We start from the raw sequence: 15,323 nt of genomic DNA, 5'->3' as shown, positions 1-15,323 counted from the left end.
GAATGAGTCAACTGTTGTTTTATTCTGCATGTTTCTCATAAAGTAACCATAGCTTAGGCACCTAATAAACAGCACAGCCATATCAATTTAAGGATGAAAGTAAAGATAATCACTTAAGATCATTAAAGGAATTGCTTTAAATTTGCATCCTAATCGTGGTGGGTGTATGTGGGTGGTGGAATCTAAGTCATAGAGCCAATCAGCCCACTTTGACTCACTCCTGTGTTCTACTGGGTGTCACTGTGAATGGCTGTGGTTTCTGTGCTGTACATTATTCTGCTGTGTGGTTGAGTTTCTACAGAACTGATAAGCATCAGCTTTGCACTTTTATCCAACTCATCAGAACCCCAACCAACACCAGTGATTATTCATCTCATAGCACGAAGGCTTCACATACCAAAGTGAAATGCTCAAAAACAATTTGTAAGTTTAGGATCGTTACAGCTCACAACTAGCTCACAACTACCACCTGTATCCACAGCGTACAACAGCTACTTTACATGACATAACATGTGTTCACAAAGTACAGTACTGACCAACAATAAATTAAATTCTCACTAGTCAATGCAAAAAGGTCTCACTTTCTCATTTTTGTCAATGTGTAACAAGAACATAATTTGAAGGGCAACTCTTTCACGTGGAGCAGAAAAGAAACCATACATTTGTTTCTACATTAAACCATCATCATCAATAACATCTTTACATTTTAGGAGCTTGTCTAATAGATGCAGCACAAAGATGTGTGGGGTTTTACAAGCACACGCATGACAATGGTGGAAAATATGGCAGTGTTCCTCATCAACAGGGCCTTGAGGTATGAGGACAGTTTGAAGTTCAGTTTCTCCTTCCAGCAGCTGCTACGTTGCTTTAATGTGGTGTGTTCAAGATCAAGTTGCAAAGGATTTTCACCAAGAAACTGTGTTGTGACTCAGGAACTACAAAAAACTACTGGAGACTATGTTATTTTTAGCAGTTAAACACGTTTTCACTGTGTTGATACAACTGGCAAACCTCTTCATTGTGTATTTGGTGCGTTGCCGCATCTATGTGCTGGAAGCATTTGTTCAAGTTGACAAACTACACACATCGACACTAAACTAGCCATCGAGACCAGACATAAAGTGCCTGACAAAATATAAGCAAGCAGATGCAGCTACAAGACAACAACAGTCCTTGAGTTTCTCAAATGCAGCATCCATGTCTAGAGCCGTTAGCATTAGTTAATATAGCAGCGAAGAAACAAAAGAATTTAAAATCCATGTTTTATTCATGTTGTATGTCAGAGTCCCTGCTACTAGTCTGTGCAAGTTTTGTTGCTCCACTCTTCTTCTGTGTGTGTGTGTGTGTGTGTGTGTGTGTGTGTGTGTGTGTGTGTGTGTGTGTGTGTGTGTTTTTCCATACATGTGTTCATATGTTCCACGCTTGTTACCACCCATGTGTGTAAACAGAAATAAACAAAATAGCCATCAGCAGAGCAGAGGACAGACAGGTGAAGTGAAGGTGATGCTACTGAACTCGTCAACCACTCATTAAAGCCTTTCGATGTATTTTACAATGTAGCACAGGATGAAGGTTGTGGCTGGATGTTTTTTTTTTATTCTCATGACTGGAGGAGGGAGGTGTGGCTGATGTACCTGTTTTGGTCTAAGATACTTGTAGCAATGTCCACTGGTTCTAATCTCACTGACCGGATGTAATCAGTGGGTATAAGCCTGATATTTGGCTCTTTATTTCACATGGCATTCGTCTCCCCTTCTGAATTCATATTCCACTGCAGCCATTCTCTATAAAAATGTTTTACAGTTAAAACAATTGGAGGTAAAGCACAATAGGCGATTCATATCTTATGATTTTTATTTTGTTTGTCCCAAATGAACTACGGTCTGTGTTTACATGAACAATGATCAACAACATGTCAAACACATGTAATATGTTGTGCTTCAGTCCTGCTCAGTACACTTCGTTAGACTCTCCCAGCCTCTCTCGGTCTGTCTCTGCGCATCAAAAGCTTCTAAATAAGATGTATAAATAGGCTGAAGACACAACTGCGTCCTTCACAAAGACACAGAGTCAAGAGAAAAGAGAGACAAACAGGACTCTGGCTGTAGCCACTGCCTCATTCTTCTTCTTTTCACAAGCACAGGTTAAAAAGCAGCCATTTTTCTTTTCATGCCTCCCTTCCTCTCATCCCTCTCTCTCTCTCTCTCTCTCTCTCTGAAACAGGTCACCTATTGTGGCGGCTAGCGAAAGGCTACTGTGGCATTTATCAGAGGAGAGAAGGAGCGGGTGGGGGAGAAGACAAAACACTCTCCCACTGAAGAGATACAACAAGAGAAAGGGAAGAAAAGATGTGTATGAAGGCCACTTTTTTCTCCTCTTCCTTCAGAAAGCCACCCTACCCCTACTCCTTCCACCCCCTGCTCCTTTAGGCTAGCGCAGACAAAGGCCAACCACTCACACAATGTGCTCTCTTCTTTAGCCCAGCACACTTTATATCCTCACTCCATTTACTGCTGCTGCTGGAGAGCACCCACATGTGCACAACGCATGTGTTTGTTGGTGTGTGTGTTCAGGAGCCATGGTGGTCTTGGTGGGGGTGTCTATATTTGCTGAGGGTCTTATAGACCAAGGGGCCAGGGCTCCGAGGCGTTACTATGGAAACGCCTTTGAGCAGTAGGAGCACAACAGGTGATTCTGTTCGTCTCAGCATTGACAAACCAAATAAGGTCGTTGCTGTATATATGTGTGTGTGTGTGTGTGTGTGTGTGTGCTACAAGTAAAGCAGCTACAGATAACTGAGTGCCATAGGTCTTAACCAGCTCCAATAAGCTGGAGATCATGTCTGAAGGTGCTAGCTGCCCCACCATAATGACATGCTGGTCATAGATACATCTGGGAATGTCTGAGAATAGGAGAGCACAGGAGGACCACTGGCAGGGAAAAAAATCAAGTATGCTCCACTGATTTTTATGTTAGGGCCTATAGAGAAGTCCACTCACAACGCAATACCAGTTTACACAGCAAAAACAGAGATGGAAGTAGGAACAAGAACAGCAAGGAAGTGTTAGAGATTATAGAGTTGACATATATACAGGATGTAAAGCAGCTATAATCGTATGTTTACAATCATTATGTGGGTCAGTATATAATGAGGGACTGTTGAAGTCCAGGGGACATATCTGCATACATTTTTATTAAAAGTAAAAAAAAACTCATGTTTTTTATGTTCATTATGATCATGTCTTTACAAATTCCATAATTATTTATGAAGGAAACAATCACTTATTAATAAAAAATGACTGGACATCACTAAAATGTCAACTAAATAACCATCTGAATTTAATACCAACCACCTTCTAATAAGCTAAACAATAATAAAATGAGCTGATTCAGAAATAGTTTAGATTGTGTTCTTTTTATTAAGCTGAGATAATCATGACAGATATTTCTTTTTGGGCAATATATCAAATTTAGATTCACTAGAAAGTCTTTACATACTTTAATGTTTCAACACCCCTTTTTAAAAATGGTCTACTGGAAATGGAGACATTCTGGCACATGCACTACAAAGGTTCTTTTATAGAAGTGTTTATGTCCTATGGAGATTCAACTAAACAGTCTGGCCTTACAGATACTTAGAGGAAATAACTGTGCAATAACATTTTAATCCGGTACCTTGACTTACCATAGGAATGCTATACAGACTCACATTTTTACAAAGTCACCACTGATTTGATCAGTACTGATTAAAATAATATTAACAGGCTTTCACGGAGAGATTTGAGAAAGTAACTTGAATGGGGGAGATGGTTAAACATTCATCTAGTGCAGAAACTATGTGAAGGAAGGTTTACCAGTATAAAATGTTGCATTACAGCCTTAATCTAACACAGAATGAATGATGAATGATAACTTCTGCAGGAAGCATCAAACAGTGACAGGAACCATTCACACTGTAGAAGGGAATGTTCTCTGATCAGACCATTGTGGGTTAAAGTGCTGGAAATGTTGAGTAAATGATGTCTGCTGGGGGGCAGATCGCAGGTTGGTGTCAACAGCCTAAAGGATCATCTCAGTGTACTTAAAAGTGATCAAACAACGGACAAATGCATCACTGGCAGAGCATCATATAAGTGTACCCTGAACTTAATCCACTAAATACTGACTCATGCTTATGCAACCACTTATTTTACCTTTTATATTTTAATTAATTGACATTATTTTGTAAAAATCTGTTTTCACTTTGACACAAAAGAATCTTTTTCTGTAATTTCTCATCAAAAAGTCCAGTGAAATTGACCAGGATTGTGAGTTGAAAAGGAATAAAAGATGAAAGCTTTCAAGGAGGGGTGAATACTTTGATAGGCACTGCTGAAAAAGCTCTAATGAGGAAATAATGGTGCTAATTGATGGTGCTAATCCTGGACTGTGAGGACACTGCTAATTCTTTTTCTTAAGTATCTGCTAGGCAGGCACTATGCAGATGTGTTACATGGTGACATCAATAAGAGACGGAAGAAAAGACCGGACTTCAAATGAGATGTTTCAGGGGAGAGAAAAGCTCTCTGACTTTCTAACAAAACACACCGACGGAAGGCGAAAAACCCCAAATGCATATTATTGCCCCTAAATCCTATCTGCTCCATTGTGACGTATTTTATTCCTACATAAAACAGTTCGGAGGGTAATCTAAACGTCGTTACTTTACATTCTGCATGGACTCCTTCATTTGTGTTCCACTTCACCCAATGATGAACCCAAGACACATGAAAAGTGCTAAAATGTGGAAAGAAATTATCTTACTGACTACAGAACAAGCATCAAAATAAAAGCTTAGTGTTTTTAACAGACATGCAGGATGATAGTGTACATTCAATTCAATTTAATTCAACTTCATTTATATAGTCTTGACACGGCTTCACCGCTGCCTTAATATCTGTTATCTCAGCTTAGTGTTCTGATTCCGTAAAATATACATTGTCTGCACTTTCTGTTTACTTTCCTGGTGATTTTATAGGTTTGATACCTTGTCTTTCAAACTGAGGAGTTGAGGATGGTGAGAGATACATGCCAGGTCCAGTGATGATTTATCTCGCTGCACAGAACATGAATATGAGCAGGAGTTATCAGGTTCAGCTGTGATGACTAGGAGATAAAAACTGCTGCTAAAGACTCTCAGATTGTTTAGATACAGGTTAAACTTTAGGGCTACTTTAGAGCTATCAAACACATAAACACACCACAAATGTTACGTCATGGTGATATAAAGTGATTTTGGTCTGTTTCATATGTCACTCATACAATACAAACATTAAAGTCAAACAGGCAACCAGCTCACACAAAGTGGACACATAATGATCTACTGTTGCTTTAGCTTTCAGTAATTTTGAAAGGAAATGCAAATCATGCCAGTCAGTTGCTGTGGGGCAAACAAACGGTCTCTGGTCATTTGCAAATGACGCTACGCACACATCCAGACATACATAAACAGGTATAGAGCTCTGTGTTTTAAAAAAAAAAGTTCAATTAAGGTTTGAGATGAAAACAGGACTGTTCTGTGAGCCCAGATCAGAGTCATGGAAATGATCCAGGAAGCTGGGATGTTTTTATTTGTGCCTGTAGACTTCATGTATGAATAGAGTGTTTGTGAATTGTTTCGAAAAGAACGCTGGCTGGAAAAATGATGACAACAAACTAATCATGCGTCCATCTTCAGCCGTGGTTTAAAAAGACATCTGTTTATAACACTTCTCTGATGGCAAATCAAATTTGTTGCTTCAAGCTTAGAAGGTAGTAAAAAGTACTGAAACATATTAAAATACTACATGCAGCTTGATCAGAGCATGTTTCTATTTCTTTACCCAATAATCATCTCCTCAGCTTAATATTCCACTTTTTTCATGACCAAAGCAATGCAAAATCTGGTTATTAGTTGTTAGTTCATAGATTTTCAAATGAATAGGCTCAAAAAGCTGACGTAAACCTGCTCATTCATGTCCTGTACACTAAACAATACAAGCAAGACTCCCAGTAAACTGTAGCTACGCTGCTTAAAGCTCACACATACTTCCCTCTCAGCTCTAGTTTCAGTGAAACACACCTTGGTCTTGTAGGAGCTTGTATTTTGACACTGTTGAATGAACACACGTGCATTCAGCACAGACATGTAGGACAAGTTCAGAACCTTTACAGACATTAAAAACTGGTGAAAAGTAGAATGAAAAACGCAGGACAACCTTCAAGAACCCATTCTTTCATTTAAAAGCTGATTTCAGTTGTTGCTAAATGGCCTGTTGTGGCTGAAAGCACAGGTTTTACTCCTGCACGATGAGCACATTATTATGAGCTCATGACAGCATTAATGCACATTCAAAGCACAGCCGGCAGTATGTAAACCTACAGCAGGCACGGGACACAATGAGCTCCACTTCCTTATAGAACAGGGTAAGGCAAGAATCTTACCTTGAAGGTGTTGTGTAGAAGCCACCAGGGTTGTGTGTGTGCATGAGCCACTCGGTGTCTGTGTTTGTGTCTTTCATCTGTTTTCTTCCTCTAGTAAGGCGTAGGCTGGACAATGTCCTGAGAAAGTCCCATGAAGAATGATGCTAAAATGATTCTAAAACAACCAATGAACCTTTTAATCCTTTGACTTTCCTTCACAAACAACAGTTCTAATAGCTTCTCCTGGGACATGAAACGTCTTCCTGACATGTCCTGTCCAGACTTCCTCAAAGAAAACAAAACAAATACAAAGTGGCACTTAAAGCCCATAGATGTAAAGTAACCCTTTACCGGCTGGTGGAGATGAGTGTCAGGTAGTAGTTCTAATTGTCACGATGGAATAAATTTGTCAATTTTTTTTTTAATGGCGCAGCATGAGGTGCAGTGGTTCCTGCTGTCACCTCACTGGTTCAGACCTGCTTCTGGGCTCTTTCTGCATGGTCTCCCTGCTGGGTTTTCTCCAGGTTCTCCAGCTTCCTCCCACAGTCCACAAACATGCTGAGGTTAATTGGTGACTCTAAATTGTCTGTAGGTGTGAATGTGAGTGTGATTGTTTGTCTCTATGTGTAGCCCTGTGATAGACTGTTACCTGTCCAGGTGAACCTGTGATAGACTGTTACCTGTCCAGGTGAACCTGTGATAGACTGTTACCTGTCCAGGTGAACCTGTGATAGACTGTTACCTGTCCAGGTGAACCTGTGATAGACTGTTACCTGTCCAGGTGAACCTGTGATAGACTGTTACCTGTCCAGGTGAACCTGTGATAGACTGTTACCTGTCCAGGTGTCTCCTGCCTTCACCCTCAGTCAGCTGGGACAGACTCCAGCCCCCCATGACCCTGATGAGGATTTAAGCGGTGTATAGTGGATGGATGGATGGAAATTTATTTTAATGTAAAATTGCGAGAAAATAATGAAAACTGTCCAGTGTAATGTCTCAGAATTCAATTAGATGTCTTTAAAGGTGATATTTTGGCCGTCTAACAGTCCTCCTCACATTAGAGGAGAAAAAACATCTTTAAAAGTTACTAAAAAACATGACAAACATGAATCTGTAGCACGATAGCATAACATGATCATATCACACCGTGTGATTCACTTACTGTAGCTTGTTTTGGAGCTGGTAAATACGCACTAAAAAGACACACACACACACACACACACACACACACACACACCTATTCATACACACACACAAAGAGACACACCATTCTTGTCCATTGTGATGTTTCTCTGTGGACTCCTGGTTCAATAGGATTGTGAGAACAATGCCCAGAGGATATAGGAGGTCAGAGGAGAGAGAGGAGAAAACTTTGTCTGCTCTGCTGCCCTTATGAAGACATCAGATGTATAAGAAATGATACACACACACACACACACACACACACACACACACACCATACACACACCATACACACACCTACACACACACACACACACACACACACACACACACACACACACACACACACACACACACACACCATACACACACCATACACACACCTACACACACACACACACACACACACACACACACATCAACATGCCATCCAAAGTCTACTGCAAATAAGAAAAATACGCTACAAATAATGAATGACTAGAAACACTAATATTGTAAAAAATTATGTATAGTCTGATTTACAATATTGGCATTGTGTGGAGTGCATTATGGGTCTTATAACATGGTTGTATACATATATATGTGTGTATATATATATGTGTATATATATATATATATATATATATATATATATATATATATATATATATATATATATAAAATTTCTGGATTCTAATTTCTTGTTACTTATCAGTCTAAATACACCAAGACCAATATACAATATCTACAATAAGCTAACATCTGCTGATATATAATAGTTCGCACTGAATGACTATAAGGCCAAAATATTAATCACTATTATTTTAATAAATACTGATATAATGATTATTAATCCCAGTTATTGTTTCACATCTTTTAGGGAGCTCTGTTTTCACTTTTAAGTCAATCCATCAAAATCAAACCTTAGATAGAGTTCTTCCTTGAAATAATTCCACAAATGAAAAGATCCATGTTCTGAACCAGTCAGACACAAAATAGTGTTTATAGCTGTTTTTCTCATTCTGGTAACCACACATTATATATCACCATCGTCTTTTTTAATACAAACAATAACAGTAAACTATTTAGTATAAAAACATAAAACACTGGGGACACATCTTTGGGCTTTTAGGGTTTTTTGGAAGTTTGTCATTAGAAACAACAGACATCATTTCTGGCTACTGTCTTTGCTTTGGAAAACAGCTGCACCTTGTAAATAAATTTTTTTTATCTTGTAATAGAAAAGTCTGAAGATTTTGGAAATACCTTCAGAGCAGCAGCACAGCAGTGAATATTCTTTTAACGTTTCCTGAGTATATTTATTTCGACCAATGTGACATCATGGTGATACATAAGCTGCACAAAGTCTGACAATAACAAAGTAACCCAAATAAGAATCTAATTTAGTTTATTCATTACTGTTTAATGTGTGACTATTTTCATAAATAACTAATTGATCACTAGGTCGGTAAAATTCCCAACACAACAACCTGCAGTCCAAACGGACATCCACACGTCTTTTTAGTCCTGACAACAGTCTAAAAACCCCAAATATTATATTTACAGCCATGTAAGACCAAGTAAAGCAACAAACTCATGACTACTTATCACTGTAGCTGTACACAAGTTTGCAAAACACTCTCTCCTTTTTTCTAGATCAGCCTTGACCTCTAGAATAACCTCCTACAGTGTTCCAGTATAAGAAACATCTTCCCTGTGTTTTGTTGTTTAGTGTTGAAGTCTAACTTCATTCTGATTCACAATGTTCATTCGTAGCTAGTTTGACATGTGCCAGTATAGGATTTTAAAGGGCCCCTCTGGCCTGTCAGACAGCATGTGGTTCACCTTTCCCCCCACATGAACCTGTTCACCTGGTTCAAGCTCCAAACAAGAGCACAGGGCTGAAGGGTGAAAAGCCAGACCACTCCTTCAGACTATCTTCTGTGTTCGTGTGTCAGACTGAGAGGAGAGCTACACAGTACACAGTCTAGTGTGGTTCTGCACTGCTCTGTCCTGTTGTCCCAGCATGGTGGACGTACTGAAGAGCATAATGGGTGTGTGTCCCTGAAACTAAACAAAAAAAGAAGAAGAGGTGAGTGGTGGTAGCAGCTAGAAGTGTGAAGATGGGACCAAAGAGCAAAAGACGTAAAATAGGAAACCAACAGGAAGAAAAATCAGGGACTGGACCCTGATGGACAGCTTTGTAGACAGCTGGCCGCTGTAAAGATGAACACGCACTCCTTCTTCATTAACCTACAGCTTCAGGGCCTGCTGTGGCAAACTGTGTGATTCTAAGTTCACCTCTGCATCGCTCCTAGAACAGTGAACTGTTTCACACCTTACATACATCTGAAACCTTTCACATATGAGGGACCCCTGAACCTTCCATGAACATGAAAGGACCTTTGGGTGGTTTTTTAGGATTCACTACCAAACTTCAGCCCATCAGCTAAAGGGGAAAGAAAAAGAAGAGTTGAAAGCCCTCACCACCTGCACCTATTCCTGGTGAACCTGCTGCCATCTGCTCAATCTATCTCTATCAACAGACCTGACATCACCATCATCCTCTCCCATCAGCAGATCACTGGAGCAGAGCAGATCTCACTTTCTCACACCTTCTGAGGAAACAATAAAGATCTGATCCACAGGAGAGAGTGACAAGGGAAACGGAACTGCTGGTTGGGGGCACAGGAAAGACCTTGACCCAAGTCACAATAAAATGTCATTTTTAAAATGTGGAAGTTTCCTGATGTGACAGAATTTACTGACAATCCTTGTTATCATACCTGAAATCTAAAGAGTTCTTCGAGTTTTCAAAGCGACATTGACTCCTAATTAATGAAGAGGAACACAATTTACCACTGTCCGATTCCACCAAGACAACAGCCAAGCTGAGATGAGATGTGAAGTGTGATCAGAAGTCTCCACTCACCGGTCCGGTGCGCCCCGAGATAGGAAAACTTCCGTCCTCCTCTTTCTCTCCCGCTTTACTTGCGCAGTTCCAGTGTTTTGGGACAGAAGCTTGTCGCTACGTTTCCGGACTCCTGTTCCCGGTCCTTCAGAGAGGAGAAGGCAGGTTGTTGGTGCTGCTGCTGGTGGTGGTGGTGGTGGTGGTGGTGGTGGTGGCACACGGTGGAGGGCAGAGGGAGACTGCAGCGGTGCGTAAATGTTGAGAAGACGGAGAGCAGACGCGCTCTCTCTCCCGGTGACTTTGTCTACTCGTGTGGTTTACAACTCTACCGTCCCTGGCGCCCTGCAGTTCACCTCCCTCTTAAAGGGAGAGACGCTGATTTCCAGGTGCTGACGGTGGACAGACACAGTTAGAACCATGACGAGTGAGACGCTCATCTGTCATATTTAGCAGAAAGTAACCAGATGTTGACGGTTGTCTTTTCTCTTTCACAGTTCTATACTGAATCCAATATCTGTTTACTGGAAGGTAAACAGATGCAATGCAGTTTCTATCTGTTTGGTAAAGGAGAAGCAATTATTATTTACTATTATCGACCGATTTATCCATTTATTTAGCTGGTGATTTAGTCTTCAAAATGTCCATAATAATAAAAATAATAATAATAATAATAATAATAATAATAATAATAATAATAATAATAATAATAATGCGTTCTAAAAGCAGGTTTTAGATGTCTTAGGTTGGGGCTGTGCAAAAACTATTAGCCCATAAAAGGGAATTTCTGGATTTATCATATACAGATATATGGGTCAATCTATAATTGAGGGACTTTTGAAGTCCATGGGATATATCTTGCATACATTTTTATTAAAAGTAAAAAAAAAAAAACTATTTTTTTATGTTCTTTATGATCATGTCTTTACAAATTGTATAATTATTTATTATGGAAACAATCACTTATTAATAAAAAATGACTGGATATCACTAAGATGTCAACTAAATAACCATCTGAATTTAATACCAACCACCTTCTAATTAGCTAAACAATAATAAAATGAGCTGATTCAGAAATAGTTTGGATTGTGTTCTTTTATTAAGTTGAGATAATCATGACAGATATTTCTTTTTTGGCAATATATCAAATTTTATATGGAAAATAACAAATTAAATCACTTTCAACTAAGTCCCCATTACAAAAACACCTCTAAAGGAAGTGTGTTAATTCCAGATCACATGACCTGCTCCACATGATGTCATTTCCTCCTGAAGAAAAGACTGGAAAGTCTCCAAGGCTTTCTGACTTATTTAATATAAAGTAATCAACAGGTTTACTATAATATCTGTAGAAATAACTTTCAATTTCAATTTTACTCAGTTGTATATATAATATTTAGAAGAATCTTTCTCTAAAATGCCATGTGGTGTTTGGTTATAGGCGGCCATGTTGATTTTAGGCCTGAAAACAGCAAAAATGTCAACTATGATACAAAAAGTCCCGCAATTATATATTGACCCATATATAGTATAAGGTATATATAGATCTAACTTTTTGATACGTGTGTGTGTAAGGATATCAGAAAGTTATATCCAAAAATGTCTGAATATTGAATGGATCTTTCCATTGTAGTTGGTGGGGTAGGGGGAGGGTGTCATGTGGGTGCTTGACTGGTTTGGGGCATGGGGAGTTTGTAAAATGAAACAACGTCCTGGTTCTTCATCATGTTCCTCAATCCATACCTGACCTGAGCATTTTTTTCTGCGTGGCAGGTTACATTGTTCTGCCAGGTGAGGCTGCTGCTGTCAGTGTCGTTGCCATGGACAGGGTGCTGGGTCTCCAAGAATGTTTAGGCAGGAGGTACGTGTCAAAGTAGCATCCACATGAATGCCAGGACCCAAGGTTTCCCAGCAGGATGTCGCATTGTAACAAGATGATCAATAAATAGTAAATGGTCTGCACTTACATAACATTTTCTACCTTATTTATAGTATTTTATAGTCACCCATTCACACACACACAGCAGTGAAAAAAAGTTTTTGGACACCCTTAATATTTTACACAATCGCACATATTATCATGGAATATTTGTGGAAAAATCTTTTTTGTCTTTCAGAAGGTGTGGCTGCATTAGACAGACACAAAAAATGCAAATGGTATTTTTTTGTTTATTGTTTACAAGTAAAAACTAACAAAACTAAATTCTTGACATTTTCAATATCTCAGTTCTCAACATTGTCAATATGAAAGTCAACAAATAACAGAGAATGTATCAGAACTGAGCAATAAATAAATAAACCATCATCAAATTAATATTTAGTAGTCCTGCCATTAGCAGCAGTAGAGGTCTAACCCTGGCTGGATGTTCTCCACGAGCCTTTCACACTGTTGAGATCTAATCTGGTACCATTCTTCTTGAATTACAGCTTTTAATTCTTCTAAAGTCTTTGATTTACACTTTGAAACAGACTTTTTGATAATCCATCACAGATTTTCAGTGGGGCTCATGTCTGGATTGAACTGGCCCCTCTAAGACCTGGATACTGAGCTCCTGCATCCAAGTTCTACTGGCATCAATGTGTACGCTCTACCAGTCCTGAAATACCCAGCTGGAATAGTGAGCTTGCCACAGGAGGAGATGAGTGTCGCGGAAGTCAAGACATGAAAACTCCTCACCGAAGTCCACTGCAAGACTCGATGAAGTGCAAAAAGAGTGCAAAGGATTTGGGAGTGTCAGAACCACGATCCAGGTCGAAACAACAACCATTCAAGAATACATCAGGAAGATGCCCCCCAGGATGACCTGTTCCTCGACAGCAAGAAGCACGCGATAAAGAGGAGGACAAGGAGATATCGTGGAAGACCAATGGGATCTACCAATGGCAGATAGAGGAGGTGACTGACATCAAGAAATCCATAGGGGCTGGGGTCTACCACAGCAGACAGGACCCCAAGTGTAGGCTGTGCAAAGAGGCCTCTTGGAATATGGACACATTTATTATAAAAGCAAACCCCTGACAGTCCAGAGGTAAGACGAGGAAGCAGAGCTGCAGTCTTACACACTTCTCTGCTACTTCCTTATGGCTGTCACCCTCCCAGTATCAAACAGAGACTGTCTGCCCCCGACCACCCAGATTCTATAAGTCTAATATTAACAATAGAAGGGCTGTTCATATGAACCCTATCCAAATTAATGCAACTTTAGAACAATTAAATGTGGCTTGTTAAATATATCTCATCTAAATCTCTTTTAATGATCTGATAACAGACCATCATATTGACTTAGTGTGTCTGACTGAAGCCTGACTGCAGCATGAAGAACATGTCACTCTAAATAAATCAACTCCTCACAGTTATATTCATTTTCATGTACCCACAAGTACAGCAGATGAGGAGAAGTGGCAACAATCTTCCACTCAAACTTATTAATCAACCAGAGACCAAAACTTAGCTATAATTCATTTGAGAGCCTCTCTCTTAGCCGCACACACCTGAATTTGAAAACACAAAAAACAGTTCTGTTAGTTTTTGTCTGTCTGCCAACTGCATCTTCATCTGAGTTTCTATCTGAATTCTCAGAGTTCTCTGCTGATTTAGTCTCAGATCAAGTCATGATAGTGGATGACTTTCATATCCATGTTGATGATGAGAATGACAGCGTCAGCTCTGCATTTCATTCACTGTTAGACTCAGTTGGTTTTTCCCAAGACATAAAGAAATCAGCTCACAATTTCAACCACAGCCTTTATGTTGTTTTGACATATGGCATAAAAATAAACACCTAACTGTTTTTAGACAAAAGCCTCTTTTGTCAGATCATTTTTTAAATTACATTTGAATTTACAATAATGGACAATGGAGCATTTATCAAGAAGTTCCATTACAGCAGATGTTTGTCAGGTAATGTCAGGTAATAATCTCATTATTATAGTTTTTCTCAATTGATAAGACACTAAATTCCATCCACTGCACACAGCCTCCAACTGACTGCACACATTTCTCAAAAACAGGACTCTGCTGTCTAAACCTTGAACACTATTCATGGTTTGCACACAGTTCCCAAAACACTTACACTCTTTTTTGCACAAGCAGTCAGAAATGTTCTGAGAATACTGTAAAAAATCTAATGCAACATTCTGGTTCACAAGTGCTGGTAAAATTACAGAAAGTGTACATGACTGACTTTTTCTTTGTTTTGTGTGTGTTTGTTCCAGAGAGTTTTTCACTTGGATTCTGATGATACACATGAATACATCTGGAACAACGTTAGTTTTCATAGAGGACTATTGATTCAGGAATGATTCAATATGAACCTCAAGTTGTTGTGGTTTTTCTGCCTCCATATTCTCCCTTTCTGAATCCTATAGAAGAATTCTTCTCTACAATGAGGTGGAAGGTATATGAGCAGCAGCCATACTTTGGGAAAATCTCCATCAATCAGTGGTCTTGGCATGTGGTGATGTTTCTGTTGATGCATGTCAGGGCTGGATCAAACACACTAGATCTTTCTTTCCATAGAAAACACAGCTTGTGATGTTGATGAGGTCCTGAGGTCTGACCAGGCTGAAAGAATTGATGCAGACGTGGTGTAAATATCTGCAGACTGTACTGTGGACAATACAGTGCTGTATTTATTGTCTAACATTATTTTTATTTTATAATGTACAGTCAGGCACTGCAATGACCTCTGATTCATCTATAGGATGCATTTGTGTTTAAGTTGTCATTTTTGAGGACTGTATCATTTTTTACACTTCATGTGAAAACACAGTGAGAGAAGAGTGTTTTGTATTTAGCAGTGCAGTGTCCTAG

General features: G+C 39.3%; 1 protein-coding gene across 5 annotated transcripts in view; it reads right to left on the bottom strand.

The window, feature by feature from the left end:
• The window catches only part of LOC111568421 (transcription factor SOX-13-like), a 48,347-nt gene extending 37,535 nt beyond the window's left edge, over positions 1-10,812 (bottom strand). For all 5 annotated transcript variants that reach the window (XM_035948062.2, XM_023270068.3, XM_035948063.2 and 2 more), the window contains exon 1: positions 10,535-10,812. The gene's annotated coding sequence lies outside the window, so the exon portion shown is untranslated. The remainder of the gene's footprint in view (positions 1-10,534) is intronic.
• Positions 10,813-15,323: the final 4,511 nt, after the last annotated feature.

The sequence above is a fragment of the Amphiprion ocellaris genome, chromosome 5 (assembly GCF_022539595.1).
Source record: "Amphiprion ocellaris isolate individual 3 ecotype Okinawa chromosome 5, ASM2253959v1, whole genome shotgun sequence".
NCBI lineage: Eukaryota > Metazoa > Chordata > Actinopteri > Pomacentridae > Amphiprion > Amphiprion ocellaris.
The sequence above is the reverse complement of the archived record's forward strand: the minus strand, read 5'-3'. Positions and strand labels throughout refer to the sequence as shown.